Raw genomic sequence first — 15,928 nt, forward strand, 5'->3', positions numbered from 1 at the left:
TTTAAAAGCATCTATTAGTTCACTCAAAGTTTTATTGTGCCACAAAATGTTCACCAATCTTTTTCTCACAAACTGGGTTCAGAGTTGTTATGGTTGTTCACTGGAAAATGACTGCAACCTAAAATCTATAGAAATAAAGCTAAAGAATTATAAAAATAACTCATTTGAAAAATGATTTTGGATTTGCCAAATACTTTACTATTAATAATAATAATCTGCAAGATAGTATAAATATCACCTCTATTTTACAAATGTGAAAACTGAGGCTCTGTGAGGATAAATGATTTGCTTATCATCACACAATTAGTTTAAGATCATGTAATGGACCTTATGACATCTGACCCAGGTCATTTGATGCAAAGTGCAGACTTACTTCCTAAGTTATTCCAGAAAAGCACTTTTAAAGAATCGTAGACAAACAGCTTTCTCTCAGGCTTCAAGGAAACAAGCTTTTATCTGATAAATTTCCTATTGGAAATGACAAGGAGATGTGCGTCTTTAAAGTTTCATTTTTCTTTTCTATTAAATTATATAGCAAAGCACTATGGTGGGTTCTGAGGATATAAAGATGACAAATCAGTCAGTGACCCCAAGAAACTTATATTCTATTTTGGGTGCTTTTTTCCTATCAGTAAGTTTCATTAGTTCCTGGAGCTGAATCCTAGATCTCAGTAACTATGTAATGGGAACCTAAAACTGAATCCTCATTGTCCCTACTAACCCACTGACCATCTCTGTGTGATAAGAACCTGAGGAGATCAGGAGTGGTTTGTGTGTCTGTAATCTTGAGAAGCCATGTCTGATGACCCATATCCTTCAGGGGTAACCCTAGAATAGCTTTGGTCATCACCAGTGAATGGAGAGTATTCCTCAGAGTCTGAAACATTCAAGATATCTGTAATTTGTTAGTGTAGTAGAATGAACTTCAGATCAGAAGCTTAGAGGATTCCAATAAAAGTACTAATTGTCTTATCTGGTCATTAGATCTTGGGCCAGGCACTCCTCTTCTCTAGGCCTCTTTTTGTCATATGTAAAATGCAATTGGACTACAGGATCTTTAAGGTACTTTCAAGTTCTAATGGTTTTTATTCTTGGGAAGTATGATATTGTTTGGTCTAAAAACAGAAAATTTCAAGGGAGAATTACCACTTTTAAAGAAGAGAGCAAGCAGTCAACTCTGGCCTAATGGAAGACATTTAGAAGGAATTAGGATTTATGGGTTAAATACTAGTTCTAAATATCTGCAAGGATTACTATGAAGAACATTCTTTGTAAACATTAAATAAACTACATAAATGTAAGCAATTATTAGCCCCCTGAACAATCTCTAATTGTTAATACTGATGTCACTACATTAATGTTATTCATTATACTTTCTGATAGGAAGGGGTATTAATAAAATTTCCAACTTGTTGACTAAACATATACACATTTCCTAGACAAGTATATCCCCCTTAAATGAGGGCATATGATTTGTTAATATACCATGGATGTAAATGATCCCTAGGAATATGCTAAAACCTAATTTCTGAATTCAATACTCCAAGTCTTCTAAAATTACTGTGGTCTCTAAGGATCCTGAGAGAGGCTGCTTATTGGGGAATACAATATAGCTATCGTCATAAATAATAAGCAGCATTTTTTTGTTTTTTGAATACTTCTTTTCTGAGTTTGGTCAGTGTGTAGCCTACCAGGGTTGGTTCACCTTGCCTAGAACTAGCAACTGAATTAGCCTTTGAAGGGCTAACAGTCCCATTCCAAGAAATAGAGGGATCCAATATGAAGCATATGATTATCTAAATCAATACCAATTATTGGTTAGTATGCAAGACTTATATAGATAACAGAGCATTGAACTTCGTCTGGATCATCTAGTGACTTTCCTTGTAATCTTATACAAGTCACTTAATAGTTTTGAATTATGGTTCCTTCATCTGAATAATGGTAAAAAAGGGATCCATTCTTATCCTTGATTTGAACATATCAGAGAAGAGGTAATGTGTATTATTAGTGTTGCTGTATGTTCTCTTTGGAGAGCACAGCAGACTATGTTCTTTGCAGAAGTTACAAACCAAATGATTTTACAGTGGAAGCTAGTATACCATCTAGTCCTGAGTATTATAGTTGAGGTTAAACAACATATAGTGTCAATATGTTCCAGTGCCAGGACTATTTACTATCAATGAGAAAAGAAAAATTAAAGGATTGGGGGAAAGGAAAGACAAAAATGAAAGTAGCACACGTAACAGGGAGTAGTACCACAACAAATCACTCAAGTTATCATCACTTTACCGTCTGCAGACCATACTTAGAAAATCATATTTGCTGACCATCAGAAGTTTATTCCAAGAGGTCAATACCAAAGTCTATTGGGTTTTTTGATTGAAAACTAACTAATTCAGATTGAATCCTAGATAATTCTGAAGGTCCTGGATAGCAAGATCCAATCTAAAAGGGCTTTTTTGCTAGTCAGAAAAAGTGGAAAATAATTAGAAAACCAAACTGAGTAGCATTTGGTCTAAATTAAGCTGTGGTCTGGGCCTCAGGCTGGTATATTCTCAATCTGATAATTGCTATAAAAAACACATACTCACTGTAACAAATACAAGCAGAAACCCCCAGGAGGGGAACCTATATTTTCTGCAAAAAACACCCACAAGGCTTTATTTTTATAAGCTAAAAGGACACAGCTTGACTTATTTTGGGTGTGCAGAGCATGCTGTCTGTCTGGAAGCGCCTGGTTCCCAACAAGACATGTTGGTCCAGCCAGGAAATGTAGAGAAGAATTATTGAGGACTGCTGAGAGGGCAGATGAAGTGGTAAAAAGCCTAGATATTGACTGACCTCATAATACTTTTTCTTTGTTTCTTTTCAATGACTACTTGGATGTATTTCTATGTCATAAAATGTTAGGGTGGGAAGAGACTTTTCAAGATCATCTGGTCCAGCCTCTAATTTTATCGATGAGATTTCTTTCCTCACCCCAACTCCCAAAAAATTCAGAGGGAAAATAGACTGGGGGGGATGATTTTTTTTTCTTTTTGAAGGATAAGAACAATTAGAGCCAACAGAATGACAAAGTTTAGAAAATACTACTACTTATATCTCATTATTACAGAGATGCTAAAAATCACAAAGATGGTACAGAAACAAGGTTTCAATGACATGTTATTATCATTAAATAAATGATATTAAAATATCATGTGAGAAATGTTACTATTGGGGTCAAAGCTGGTAAAATCAACAGGAATGCAGTAGCTAAACTAGACTAAGGATTCAAAGAAGACCTTAAAAAGACAAATTTACTTTCAAATTGCTGGATGGTTTAAAAGATTCACAGCATGAAAGTATTATTTAGCCACTAAATTTTCTAATGAAAAGGGCATGGGAGTCAATATATTTGACTTGGTCATAGATATTTACGATCATAGCTTTAGAGCTCTAAAAAATCCTTGAGTTGTCTAACCTTATTTAATAGATGAGGAAAGCAAAACATGAAGATACCCGAAGTTCTACAGTCAGAATTTAGGCCCAAGTACTCTGACTCTAAATTCAGTGGGTTTTTCCCCAGTGATGAAACAATGACGATCTCAATCTGTATGACTCTCACTCCTTCAAGTGAATCTATAGGCAGAGAAGTCCAGATACTTTTATGAAACGCAAGGAACAGCACACTATCAAAACACTATTAATAGTCACAAATCCTGATTTGTAGATACCAGTAAGGAGACTACCCTGAAATAAAGAATACAGATTATAGGGCCTTCCTCAGTCAGGAGGCTTCCTGTTTTTTGTTCTAAAATAGAAGGCAATGTTATGCATATAAACTAATCTGTACACAGAAACACACAGCAGCACGGGCTCCCCAGAAGAAAACAAAGAGAGATGACAGGGATGGAGTACAAAAAGGCCACTTATCTACATATGAATCATCTCCTTTAAACAACAGTCTCTTATCCACATTTGGTCTGAGAGATAGAACATTGAAAAATATTGGAGGGGAAGTCAGAGCAAGTCAAGAAAGTCAGCAGACACCTTGGGGTCCATTTATGAATCCATGTTAGTAGTTTAAGTTCTCAAGCTCAAAAGTTAAGAGGTCAAATGTACTCTATTTCTTTGAATCCTACTGCACAAAGAGAAAAATTTTTGATCTAATTTGTGAAGTCAAGTATAGGGTGGGGAAGAGTTGTCATAGGAAAAACAGTCAGCTACTGACTAGTTGAATTTCTAAAGGAAGAGGACCCAATCAATCCTTCTTTTCAGTGAAAGACATAGAAATGAGAATCTCTTAAATTCAAATAGTCATTGTCACCTTGATAAATGGCAAGTATGATGTCCCTTCATTGTCTTCATAGAAAAAGAGGATACTTTTCTCCAACCAAGACAGTCAATATTGTTCTCCAGTACTGGTGCTTCCTAAACAGAACAAAGATTATGTTTTCCTCACACACTTCAATAATCAGCAGAGCAGGAGGGAAATAAAAGTGAAATTTAACCAACTGTACATTCTTTTGAATATTATTTTAGTTGTCTCACAGCACTTTCTGAACACTAATTAAGGCTGCAGGCATTCTACAGAGGTGAGTAAAGACTGCTACCTTCATTTCACAGATAGGTAATCAGCCCTAGAGAGACTACATGATGCTTTGAAACATGAAGACAGAAATAGAAATGAAGAAAACTGACTCCTGGGACCTTTCCCTAATATCTAAATCACATTCCTATCCCTTTAAAAAATGAAACATTTTACTTAAACTCTGTCAAGATCCAAGAGACAAAAACAAATGGTTGCAAAGAGGATATCCATCAGAAAGGCACTCAGAAAGATGAGTCATTTGACACTGAGGTTTAAACATATCCTATTGTTCCATTGTAAGCCTTTCCTCCAAGGGTTTGCATGTGAAAGTTCTATAGAAACAGCTCCCTCCCTGGTAGCCATCTCTTACTTCCAGAAGAGACAAAGTGAGGTAAAGGAGAGTAGTGGGAAGAAGCAGATGAGAATAATAAACTAAAAGAGGAAATTCTGACGCTGATGCATACAATGGCTTTCCTTAGTTCACATGCCCTCCTCAGGCCATTTCTCTGAAACTATTGTGTTGCCGTTTTCCCTTCCTTTTCCTAATCTGAACATTTTTAGCAGCTGCAGACCAGGCAACTAAAGGTTTCTTACAAAAGCTCTGGAGGAACTTCCTAAGAATTTGTCCTTGCAGATTCACTATTATCTAGGGCAACTATATGTCATGAGACAACTCAGGTTCATGAAAGGGCATAATGGATAGTTTCCCCTTTAAGCAGCCAGACTTGTTTGAGTAGAGTTTGCAAAACTCCATTATAGGTACACTTTCTAGAAATCAACACTGTCACAGAAAATACAGGACCATAATGGTCACTGGAACCCTAGCTCACTTATTCTACCATGATATTCCAAGAAGGCCAGACTACATGTTGGTCCACAATTATATTCTGGAATAAACACAGCTCTATTACTGGACAGGAAGATGGTCCTATTTATTTCTATGTACTTTTTCGGGTAGATTAATATCTATAAAATTCTTCTTGATCAGGGCTGTCCAACCTTACTTACTTATTTTTAAAAGTTTTTATTGAAACAATAGACAATATATTTTGATTTGCCATTTTAGTGAGAGCTCTTTGGTAGCTTGGCTTTGTTTACTCGAGCTTTTAGTAAACTCACAGGGGCTACATAAAATTGCACTGTGGCTACATTTTCAACAGTCCTGTTCTAGATGTATAAATAAAAGACATGGTGGCAACACAAAGTATTATGTTATACTAAAAACAGAATTTAAACCATAATAGAAGTAGAGGTAATGATGATCTTAGCCTATATGTACTATAAATCACTGCATGTAAGCTTATTTTTATTGATTTTCCCAAAAGACTTGACATGCCTTTGTAAATTTTTTCAGAGAAGTAGAAGTCTACATAGGAAACAATCCAATAAATCCATATCCAAACAGACCAAGATCCTAGAGTAGAAGTTATTCATCATGACTTCTCATGGAACCAAGATTCATATGAACTGCAAACCCAGTTATCTCTATTGAGTACAAAGAAATAGGAAGTTTCAATATTTTACTTAGAACTATTGTTGAAAAATAAACAAATAAAATAGAAATTCAATACCTGCCTTAATTAGCCTGAAAAATTAAGTTGTATATCGATTCCTTAATATAAACCAAGAGGTAAAAAGAAGTCCTTTAGAAAAATGGATTTCACTCTAGACTAACTTTTTGCTTGTTTGGAGCTAGCTCTTACATGCCTAATTTTGTAAAAGTTATATTTAGCCTGGCAGAGTTCTGTCCAGTTTGTGTCCTGTTTGAAAAACACTAACCCAAGCAGCCTGGGTGGATGTCAGCATGCATCACTGTAGGACTTTACTTTATCAGCCTACTGGTGCTGGAATCTAAATTTAAAATGCAGGCTACACTGGAGAGGATTACACACACATCTGTTCTCCAAAACAGACCATTCTTATAAACTTGCTTCAACAGAGTTAATTCTAGAAAGAAAAATATACTCATGACGAGCATCTTTTCTATAATACATTAGTACTTTAACTAAAGATTTAAAAAGAAAAAGAAAAGAAAAAGAGCCATATCTTTGTTTCCTCTGCCAAAGATTATGCCCAAACCTACTGACCTAAAACAAATTGACAGATCTAAGATTCAAAGATAAATAAAGTTATCTAATCCATGCTAAACTAAGCTAAACCAGATCATCATGCCACCAGAGTCAAAGAACATGATAACAACGAAAGATGTTCCTATTGTTCTCAAACAAAATATAGTTTCAAATAAAGGTAAATCAACCTATAGTTCCCTACACCAGAATATCATATAAAGCTAAGTTTATAATGTAAACTGATTGAATTTATTTATTGAGAGTATGGAGAGAAGAACCAAGATAGTGGAGTAAAGGGAGGGTTGACCTGAGCTCTACTAAATTCCCCTCAAAACAAATTTTGGAGCAGTAAAATCAACAAAAGCACAGGGTAAAGCAATTTTCCAGCCTAAGACAATTCAGAAAGTAAAAGGAAAGGTCTGTCTCAATGGAGTGAGAGAGAAGCCCAGTCCAGGGCAAACAGTGAACCTGCCATGGCAGGCTAAACTTCATCAGTGCAGGCCTTGGGGGGACTGAAATCAGCAGGAGTTACTTCCAGAGCTCACAGTCCACATATAGTTAAGGAAACCAAGCAACAGGGAGTCACAGGGGAACCTATGCTGACACTATGTGCAGAACTCTGTTGGACTTGGTTACACGAGGATCTGTGTTGCAGATCCTTGGAAGAAACTACTTTGGAAGAAGGTAAACTTAATAAAGAGGTTCCCAGAAATAGTTCTGAATACAATAGCACAAAAATCTTGAAGCTTGGAACAATGGCCCCTTCACTAAAGTTAAAAGTCAAAATGAGGGGTGGCTAAGTGGCACAGTGGATAGAGAGCCAGCCCTGGAGTCAGGAGAACCTGAGTTCAAAACTAGCCTCAGACACTTAATAATTACCTAGTCGTGTGGCCTTGGGCAAGTCACTTAACCCCACCTGCCTTGCAAAAACCAAAAAAAAAAAGTCAAAATGAACAAATGAGCAAAAAATGAGGAAAATGAGCAAATAACAAAAAGACTCTGACCACAGAAAGTTATTATGGAGATAGATTAGTGGAAGATCAAATCACATACTTAGAAGTGGACAATGTCAAAACAGCTCCTCAAAGAAAAAGATGAATTGGTATCTAAATAATTCCTAGAAAAGAATTTTAAAAATCAAATATGAGAGGAAAAAATGAAAAAAAATGAGGATGATGCAAGAGAATCATGAAAACAAAATTAAGAGTTGGGTAAAAGAAGCATAAGAAGTGGGAAAATGTGCACAAATTCAAGGAAACAACTTTAAAAAGGCAGAATTGGCTAGATGGAAAAGAAGGTACAAAAGCTCATTCAAGAAAATAATTTCTTAAAAATCATAATTGGGCAAATAGAAGCTAATTACTCCACCAACCATCAAGAACCAATAAAACAATCAAAATAGTGAAAAAAATTGAAGAAAATATGAAATCTTGTTGAAAAACTGACATGGAAATAGATTAAAAGAAGGTCATGATTTAAAAAAAGAGCCTAGTTATCATATTTCAAGAAATTAAGTAAAACTGTCCTAATATCCTAGAATCAGAGGGTAAAATAGAAAAAGAAAGAATCCATCAACCACCTCCTGAAAGAGACCCCAAATTAAAAACTCCCAGGAATATATAATAGACTATATCCAAGTTCCAGAGACTTCAACTTCCCCCTCTCAGAACTGAATAAATCTACAACAACAAAAAAACAAAAATAAAAACCAGAAAGAAGATAAGGAGATGAACAGAATTTTTAAAAAATTGTATATGATAGACCTCTGGAGAAAACTGAATGGGAATAGGAAAGAATATACCTTTTCTTAGCAATAAACGCAAAAATTGATCATGTATTGATTGAATGAGGCATAAAATCTCACAACCAGAAATATTAAATGCTTTATTTTTAGGTCATATGCAAAAAAAAATTACATTCAATAAAGGACCATGGAAAGATGAACTAAAATTAATTGGAAACTAAATAATCTAATCCTAAGGAGTGAGAGGATCAAAGAACAAATCACAGAAACAATCAAAGAATTTCATTAAAAAGAATGACAACAATGAGACAACATACCAAAATTTTGGGGATACGGCCAAAGCACTACTTAGGTGAAATGTTATGTCTTTAACTCAAGAGTGGGGAAGGTCATAATGCTGTGACCAATAAAAACAACTGCAGATAGAACTTGAAATTCAATAAATCTAAGCAGTTTTTTAGGGATGAATTAAATGTTTGACCAAATGTAGCCCAAAATATTCAATAGATTCTTTCTTTGCCTATTTTTCCAAATATAATATTGAAATTAATTGCTCTTTAATTGTTTGATAGAATTCACTTGTGAATGATGGATTTATCATATAAGTAGAAATTTGTGCAGACTAGAGCTACTTCCAAATTAACACAGAAAAATTCAAACAAAAAGTTCCTATGTTGTTTTTTTTTAGAAATAAGCAGAGAAAATCCAATTTGATTAGCTCCACTTCATTAAAAATTGGCACTTCAGAAAGAACCCATACAATTACAAGGAAACTGTGTAATATATCCCTTTGCCCCACTATGGAAAAAAAATGACAGGTTAGCTCTTGTCTAATCTTCTAAATAAGCAACAGGCTAAAATTATACAAATGTGTGGGGAAAACAGGCAAGTCATCTTCTTTGCCTGCCATTTTTTTCTAAGTACAGATGAATTTTAGAGTTATACTGGTTTCAAAAACAATATTAAAACATAAAATACACCTGCCTGTTATGATGTAGCTGATCCTAAAGGCACCTAAGTGTAACAGACACATATGACTAACAGGTCACAGACTACAGGTCAAGGCATATATTTGTGCACAAAATACCTTGTTTGGAAACAAATTCTTGCTCTAAGCAGAGGCCTAGAACAATGTTCCCTGCTATGTGAGCCTTACTTCTATAAACACTCTTAATATCTCTCTGATCGTAGAATCTAGCCAGGGAAATCTAGCCACAAAAACAGTGATTGCTATCCTACATACTACAGAAAAGTACTCAAAGTTACTTCTGCATCCTACTGCAGGCACTGCCACATTCCCTCCAATAGTCTCCCTGGGGCTCACTCTGTCTTGAAGTCATTTAGAGGAATATGGAAATGCAGAATTTAAGCCATAATCACCAAGTTCTGCAGCATGATTATTTAAAAGATTGACAGTGGGCACCATAATGTTCTTAGCTGGGTCACTCTGGGCAAGTGACTTAACCCCATCTGCCTCACTTTCCTTATCTGTAAAATAAGCTGGAGAAGGAAATGGCAAACCACTCCAGTATCTAATAAAAGGTACAGTTTTTTAAAGTTCAGTTTTCTTTTTGGATCCTGATTCTTTCTATTTCTCCCCCTCTCCTCCATAATGAACAAACAAGCAAAAAAAAATACAAGTCTTTATATACAGGCATAATAAAACAAAACAAATTCTAATTTTTCTCAAAAAAAATTTTGTGCCCTTTTATTGTAAACCGTTAAATCTTGTGCCTCAAACTGACCTTGTGAAAAGTAGACTATAGAAAAAAAAACTGTTACCCACCATGAAAAAAGCTTTCTATCTTCTCTCAGAAACTGCCTCCCTCTTCCAAACCTTGAATTGAAAACAGCTATCTGTACCTTCCATTCTTCCAACTAAATAAAACATCTCCCAGGATTAGCCTACAAGAATAGGCTCTGTTATTCAAAATGAGGTTTTGTTACTCCTGAACACTGTGATATCCTTTACACTACACCTGTGCCTGCCCCTACCCCTTTCCCAGCATGTAGGTCCTAGATTTTCCCTTGCTAGTTGCTTATCCTCTAGGAATAGAGCCCACAGCCAATAACCTTGCACATACAAAATAAAATTTATCTGTCCCTTATCATTCTGAGTCATGTATCTGTGAAATTCTTTGATTTTTTTTAACTCCAGCCCACTACAAGAGCTCCACACTGCATCATTTATATTAAATAGGTTGTTCACACTTCACTTTGCAGCAGTTCATATAAGTTTTCCCAGGTTTCTCTGAAACCATTCTCTTCATCATTTCTCATTGCACATTTCATCAACTTCATATACTAATACTTGTTCAGCCCTTTTCTAATTAATAGGCACCGCCTCAGTTTCCAATTCTTTGCTACCACAGAGTAGCTCTATAAATTTTTTTACACATAGATTCTTTTTTCTCTTTCTTTGACCACTGGGAGGATAAACCTAGTAGTGGTATTGCTCAAATGACTGAATAGCTTTTTGGGCACAGCTCCAATTTGGTTTTCAAAATGGTTAATTCACAGGTCTATCAACAAACATGAATGTAGTATCTCTTTTTCCACAGCATTATAAGCAGATGTCTGCTTTGTTTTTTTGGTCAACTGTACCTACCTGATGAATGTGAGTTATTTTAATTTGCATTTAATTATTAAAGAGGTAATAAGAAGGAAAATAATAGTTAACATTTATATAGCATTCACTATTTACCAGGCCCTGTGCTAAGTGCTTCACAAATATTATCTCATTTCATTCTAACCACAACCCTGGGAGTTAGTGTTATTCTCATTTTACTGAGGCAACAAGAGGTTAAATGACTTTCCCCAGAGTCATACAACTTGTAACTATCTGAAGCTAGATTTGACCTCAGGGCTTCTGGATACCAGTTCCAGCTCTCTGTTTATCTAACAGAATTATTCTTCCTCTGAGAACCATCAATTCATATCCTTTGATCTGCCCCTGCAAACAGCTCTTATTCTTATAAATTTGAATGAGTTCCTTATATATATATATATATATATATATATATATATATATATATATATATATATATATATATCTTAAAATGAGACTTATCAGAGAAACTTAGAGCAAAAATATTTCACCATTTGCTTATTTCTCCTCTTTAGCTGAACTGGGTTTGTTTCTGCAAAAATTTTATGTTTTCAAAATTGGTCAGTTTACCTCCTGTGACCTTCAACCATCTTTTATTTGGCCATGAATTCTTTTATGCTTTGATTTGACAGATAATTTCTTCCAGGTTCCTCTAATTTATGTATGACATTACATATGTGTGTGTGTGTGTGTGTGTGTGTGTGTGTGTGTGTGTGTGTATGTATGAAAGGTACAAAAGAGTAGGATCAAGTTTTCTCTTCCTTTACTAATATGCTTCCTTTACTAATAAAAACCAGCAGGTTTAGCGTAGTAATAGAAACATTCAAAAATCAGATGAGGCAAACAGGCAAGGATCTTGAAGTCACATATTTATTAGAATGAGAGTTGTATTGGAAGTCAGACAAGAGCTGGATTAGACTTCTACCTCATATATGTACTACCACAGGCAAATCTCAATCCTTTTGAGGGCAATTTTTTTCACTTGTCAAATGGGCTTATACTAAGTACCCACCTACTCTTAAAGACTATAGTCTAGAGACTGTTCTAAGATTCAAGTGAGTTAATGTATGTAAAGTCAAAGCACAATATAAATGGAAACTATCATTTTCATTATTACAATCCTCATTTTAAATTTTTTTTTGGTTTTTGCAAGGCAAATGAGGTTAAGTGACTTGCCCAAAATCACACAGCCAGATATGGGGGTGGCTGGGCGTCACAGTGGATAAAGAACTGGCCCTGGAGTCAGGAGTTACCTGGGTTCAAATCTGGTCTCAGACACTTAATAATTACCTAGCTGTGTGGCCTTGGGCAAGCCACTTAACCCCATTTGCCTTGCAAAAAAAAAAAAATATATATATATATATATATAAATAAATAAATAAAATCACACAGCTAGGTAATTATTAAGTGTATGAGGCTGAATTTGAACTCAGGTACTCCCGACTCCAGGGCCAGTGTCCTATCCACTGTGCCACCTAGCTGCCCCCGCCATTTTTAGTTTTAAAAAAGGAAATAACTCTGGGATGAGTAACTCTTCTATTATTCTTTTATATTCAATGTTTTGTAGACAATTTCACAGGTAGATAAAATAACAAATTTTGTAATAAAAGTATTGGGATGTAAGTGCATATTCACTAACTTCACTAAAAGTATCTTTGGGAACAATTCATAGTAAACAAGACAACAGGGATAATATGTACTTTATTCTGTTCTTATATAACTTTGATTTCTTTTATTAGGTTTATACACTTTGAAAGTTTTTTAGTCTATAAAACTCAGAAATTATGAGTATCTGGAATAGAGACATCTATTAAAAATACTGTTCTCCAATATATGCTCACTGACTGGGTGATGGCTAAATAAATTATAACTGTGGAAGAGAATATTATCATGCTAGAGGAATCAACAAACATGATGAATACAAAGAAATGTGGAAAGCAAAACAGAGCCAAGAAATTAATATGAATGACAAATACATGCAAAGTAAAAGAACCACCACAAAACAATCAAAATTGAAGTTAGTAAAATTACACACACACACACACACACACACACACACACACACACACAGCCCTTTGCAGGGGTTAAGGAGGCCAATGGATATGGGACATTGCACTGATCATTTTTTTGATATCTTGCTGGGATTTGCTGACTTTTTCACACTCTTCTTTTACTTAAAAAACAAAACACTTTGTTCAAAGACTGGGCTTTCCAGGAGAAAAAGGGAGGAGGAAACCCTACTCCTGTGTTCTAGTTACTATGAGAAGCACTTAAAAAATATGTCATTCTATCCTCAGGTAGATGTGCTACTATTAACACCATTTTACACCTGAGGAAACTGAGACAGACAAGTTAAGTGTCTTGTCCAGGGTCATATTATTAGTAAGTGTCTGAGGCTGGATTTGAATTCATTTGAATCCAGGCTTAATTCCCTACTACCTCACTGCCTGTAGGGGGAGGGATACAAATCTAAGAGAGATAAAAACAAAAACTATTCATAAAAATGTATTACTTTAAAAAGTACATATACATATAATTAGTCTATCTTTATGGTAGTCATTTTTCAGTAAAATAGTGGAAAGTAATTTATAATCCAAATAACAAGTCTAAACAAAACATTAGAAAACTGTGAACTGAGCAAAAATGAATTCTGATGAAGAACTTATATGGAGGGAGATATGTTTGAGTTTCTGTGTGTCACACAGAATTGATTTCTAATGTACCATGTATAAAATCCAAGTTTTCTTTACCAAATGATAACAAACTAAATTATAAATTCAAGTTTATTTGTTTTTTAAAGGGGAGACATTTTTGCTGATGAAATGTTAATAAATAGAAGTGTCTGGACACAGAGGATACTAGATGGAAATGATCATAGATTAATTATCCTCTAACAGTTCCTAGGTCAGATGGGCTGTCAGATGACTTGAGCTGTTTTATGATGACAGTGATGAAGAGGCAGCATGCCAATGCATAGAAAGTCTTGAAGCCAGAAATACCTAGGTTCAAGTCCTACTTCTGACAGTTACTGGTTGTGAAGCTCTAGGCAAGTCACCTCCCAAGTAACTCTTCAAGACTACAAGTTGCAGAGTAGGTACAGAACACCACTGATAAATGAGTTTTCTCTCTAGGAGACTTTTCTAAATTAGTCTATTTAATAACAATTACATTACAATTTTGGTCAGGGCAGAAGTTTAGAGAGTAGAGTTCAATAAACGGCTTCCAAAGCAGTAGCAAAAGAGATCAAGAGGGTGAGAATTCAGGAAATGTTTCTAAGACCTCTTGATGGGGTGAGTATTATGACTTAAGCAGTATTTCTAAAATATTGGGTAAAATAAATTATCTGGAAAAGAGATTCTTAACTCCAGGGTCCATGAACTTTTTTTAAATATATATTTTGATAACTGTATTTTAAGATGATCATGTTATAATGTTTTTGTATTTGATTTTATGTAATTAAAATCATTATTCTGAGAAGGGATCCACAGGCTTTGTCAGATTGCCAAAGGAGTCCATGATACAAAGGCATGGCTTAGAAGAATGTACAAAAATTCTGTACTATACATAGGGAAGCATGTTAGATACAGTTTAATCTGTAGGGGCCATGATAAAGTAGTAGAATCAAAAAAAGTTGTTGGTTTGGATTCTGGCTCATTTATTTGCCAACTGTGACAATCTTAGACAAGTCACACTCTCTAGACTTCTGCTTATTCCAAACAATTAAGGAATTTGACAAGATGATCCTTGAAATTCCATCCAGTTATAATCTATGTGCCTTTGTGTACAACACAACAACATATTCTATTAGAAGCACTGGTACTTCATGTTAGAAGCAAAAATGTTTTCTAGAGTAATTTAAAAATGACCCTGCTGAAGATGTACCTTCCTATTATTACTATAGTGCCAAGTAGTTCTTTAGTTCAAAGGAAGGGCATTTTTTTCTAATAATAGACACTGATTCAGAAAAAAATTAATCAAAGGATACCAACCAAAAAAGTTTTTCTGTGTCTTAGTTTTTTCCCCTTAAAAATAAAAATGTTCAACTTGTTTTTTAAATTAAAAATAGAAAGTTATTCAGAAAGTTCCACAAATACTAAAAAAAAAACATCATTTCACTCATATTTCCTAGATTATTTGGGAAGAGAAAATAGATGAGAAGATAAAGAGAAAAACAAAAAAAATAATGGAAAGAAAAAAATGAGAAAGAGAATATATGGTAGGATAGCAGAGACACACAAATATAAAGAAAAGCAGGAAGATGAAGACGGCATAGGCAAAAAGAGAAGTATAGAAAAAAGTCACCACTGAAGCTCAGTAGATTTTGAGATATTGGGAAAAAGTCATATGACTTGAAGTATGGATTTCAAATTGATATTTATCTATCTACTACTGCCCTTTGAAATGTCTGAAAGAGAAGTCCACATAGATATGGCTTCAGAGACTCTGGTTAGTGTCGCTAAAGTGACACCATTACTGTCACAATTCCATTCTAACTTTAGTGTCATGATGGTCTGGATGAGTTCACCAATCAGAAGAGGAAGGAAGTAGTACTTACCTAAACTGGGGGGAGTCCAGAAGAACAAAACAAATGAGAGGTAGGTTCCTGAATATGGGCAGCTGTTGGCTATGCCTTCCTCCAGTATCAGGTTGCAAACATTGAGAAACAATTTTTCCTTCCTCTCTTGGACTTGCAGTTCAATGAAGACTTTGCCCTTTCTGGATGGGGAGTCTCAAGCTGGAGTTTGTGCCAAGGAGACCTCTCACATTTCTTTCCACATTTCCAGGAATGTGTAAGAAAATAATGGAGAGAGCTGCTCTCAATATCTTGTTCCCTAAGTTTGTTCTCTGGATTTGAGTGAACTGTTTAGACTTCCATGGTAGACTATTACTTTTGTGCTGCCATTTTACTATAAATGTCTGAGATCGTTTTT

The 15,928-nt window shown here is 34.9% G+C and overlaps 1 protein-coding gene across 1 annotated transcript in view; it reads right to left on the reverse strand.

Moving 5' to 3' along the window:
* Positions 1-15,928, reverse strand: part of JAM3 (junctional adhesion molecule 3) — an 84,105-nt gene that overhangs the window by 27,634 nt on the left and 40,543 nt on the right. The gene's annotated exons all lie outside the window — the stretch shown is intronic.

Source organism: Macrotis lagotis, chromosome 1, assembly GCF_037893015.1.
Source record: "Macrotis lagotis isolate mMagLag1 chromosome 1, bilby.v1.9.chrom.fasta, whole genome shotgun sequence".
NCBI classification, from domain to species: Eukaryota; Metazoa; Chordata; class Mammalia; order Peramelemorphia; family Peramelidae; genus Macrotis; species Macrotis lagotis.